Genomic DNA, 2,977 nt, shown 5'->3' with positions numbered 1-2,977 from the left:
GCTTACTACCTGTTTCCCTGATCCCCTCTGTGTCTCTGTTTAGAAACTCAAGAGAACACTCCCTACCTCCAGGGAAGTGATGAGAGTTAAATATAATAATATGTCATAGACTGGCATATGGTAATGCTTAATAAGCAGAAGATTACTTCCTTTTCCTCTTTATCCAATTTTCCTCATCTGTCATAAAGGTATAATATATTTGGGGAAGAGGAGTTTAAGAACTGAACTATTATTCATAATCCATTTAAAATCCTTTGGAAGTGCACATTTTAGGTAAAAGGGGAAAATAGCATGACTATGATGGAGCTATTAACTAGTAGATACGAATTTTAAATGAAGTTTAATTTTTTATATCTTAGTTATATGTTTATAACTCCTCAATTTATTAAGAAAACAATCTTTTCTGACATATCCATATGAATTTGAGATTTTCTTAAAGTACATAGAAATTACCTATATTTGCCTATAAATTAAATGCTGTTAACATACCAGCATTTAACATGCCAGTATCACAGAACTATTCCCAGCATTTTGCATTTTTTTTCCCAACTAAGCCAATTTATATTCAACATCTAGGTTACACATGCATCAAAAAAAGACAGACAGGCTCCTCAACTGACCACAGATAAACCAGATAAACCAGCATACACGTGTCCTCCTTTCTGGATATAATTAAACTTGCAGAGGCAAAGTAGTTCAAAAGGAAACCAATGAGCTGACCTCCTCGGGAAATAAACTAGATAAAAATCAAGAAGTATTAAAGGTGCTAAAGATTGATTCCACAAATCTTTCTCTTTCTTGTGCACTATGGGTGTGTGCAAATTAAAACACTTCTAATCTAGACCTTTAGTTCCCTGGGAGGGAGCTACTGTCACTCAATAAAAGGCCCTGGGGCAGAAAGAGAGAAAGAGGTGGCCCAGGGAAGCAGAGGGCACTGTCCATCCAGCTATCCATGTCAGCTTACTCAAGAGGTAGACTAGGTTACCCAAGTCTCAAGAGGCTTAGGTGATGACCTACAAGTAGGCCTTCAAGTGAGGTTTAACACCATCATCTTTTACTTTGTTCTATATTCTGTTTGCTCCACTAATTTTGTAATTGGGGCAAAGTAAGAGGTTCAAGTAATCCACAGATTCTTACTATACCCCATAAACTGTCTGAATCAAAGATTTTTATTTATTCTTCTGCCAAACACAACTGATTTTATTCTGCAATTATTTTTTAAGGAGAGAAACACAATCAACTGAAGAAAGAACTGCACCTGAGTCCCCAGCCTGACACAGGCAATGCCTTGGGAGTCCAGGTGCTCTCAGCTGCAGCCAAGCAGACCCAGCCTCAGTGGGCCTTCTCCAGGAATGCCCTGAAGCACCTGACACATTCCTGCTATGCCGCCTCAAAGTCAGAGTCATTCCCATGGTAGGGATCTTCAATGATAATTGCTTTTGTGGTTCATAGCTCCCAAGTAGTTCAATTTTAGCTTTGCGGTTTTTAACTTGATTACTTTTCTACTCAAATGTCTCAGATTGCTTTCATCCATACACAGTGTATAATCAAATGTGACAAAGTCTGCTTTGGTAATCTGCCGGGCAGTGTGGTTCATGGGAATGCCGTGCCTACTCATGCAGCTCTGCCCCCAGGAGTCAGGGGGGTTCCCTATCTCATACCCCTATGTTGCTGTGCTGTCTGTCCTCCAATTCTCTGAAACATTTTGATCAGTTACAAGTTTCCTGAAAACAGCTTCTGCAATGGGTGACCCACAAATTTTACCTAGACACACGAACAGCACCAAAACTGCATCACCCTAGCACAGCCCCTGTGCATGTGCACCTACATGAAGTTTAATTTTAGAACAATTTTTGAATATATTCTTAGATTTCCTCATTCAGCAAATACTTATGAAGCAGCTATGTATTAGATACAGATTTTTAGTCTGGCCCTTGGGTGAATTTACATTGCTGGGAGTGGATGGTTTTAAAATCTGCTATTGCCACAGGGCATCATTTTGATAATAGTGGACTTTTTAAAATTAAATCATAACTGTATACATTAATGCATTTATGGGGTACAATGTGCTGATTTTATATACAATTTAGAATGTTTACATCAAACTGGTTAACATAGCCTTCACCTCACTCACTTACTTAATTATTGTGTTAAGATATTTATATTCTACTCTTAATACATTTGACATGTACCCTTGCAATATATACCATAGGTGAGGTCCCACCACTTACCCTCCCTCTACTCACGCCTCTCCCCTCCTTCATCCTGGACCCTAGTTGTGTTTTATCTTTCATATGAAAGTCTGGGTATTTATATATTGGTTTCATAATAGTACTAAGTACATTGGATACTTTTTATTCCACTCTTGAGATACTTTAATAAGAAAAATATGTTCCAGTTCCATCCATGTAAATATAAAAGAGGTAAAGTCTCTATCTTTTTTAAGGCTGCATAATATTCCATGGTGTACATATACCACAATCTGTTAATCTATTCATGGGTCGATGGAAACTTGGGCTGTTTCCATGACTTGGCAATTATGAATTGGGCTTCAATAAATATTCTTGTGCAAATATTTTTGTTGTAAAGTGATTTTTGGTCTTCTGGATATATACCTAGTAGAGGAATGGCAGGATCGAGCAGCAGGTCTACTTTTAGTTCCTTTACTTTTAGTTCCTTAAGTGTTCTTCAGACTTCTTTCAGAAAGGAACATATTAGGTTGCATTCCCACAAACAGTGCAAAAGCATTCCCTTTTCTCCACATCCACACCAACATTTGTGTTTTGGGGATTTTGTTACGTGGGCTACTCTTACAGGAGTTAGATGATATCTAAAAGTGGTTCAAATTTGCATTTCTCTGATGATTAAAGATGATAAGCATTTTTTGTGTGTGTCTGTAGGCCATGCACCTATGTTCTTCAGAGAAACTTCTGTTCAAGTCTCCTGCCCACAATGAAATGGGATCACTTGTTCTTTT

At 37.9% G+C, this 2,977-nt stretch overlaps 1 pseudogene; it reads right to left on the bottom strand.

The window, feature by feature from the left end:
* Positions 1-1,332: 1,332 nt before the first annotated feature.
* Positions 1,333-2,977, bottom strand: part of LOC100942121 — a 14,566-nt pseudogene continuing 12,921 nt past the window's right edge.

The sequence above is a fragment of the Otolemur garnettii genome, unplaced genomic scaffold (genome assembly GCF_000181295.1).
Source record: "Otolemur garnettii isolate 467f Iridium unplaced genomic scaffold, OtoGar3 scaffold00003, whole genome shotgun sequence".
In the NCBI taxonomy this organism is placed as follows: domain Eukaryota; kingdom Metazoa; phylum Chordata; class Mammalia; order Primates; family Galagidae; genus Otolemur; species Otolemur garnettii.
The sequence above is the reverse complement of the archived record's forward strand: the minus strand, read 5'-3'. Positions and strand labels throughout refer to the sequence as shown.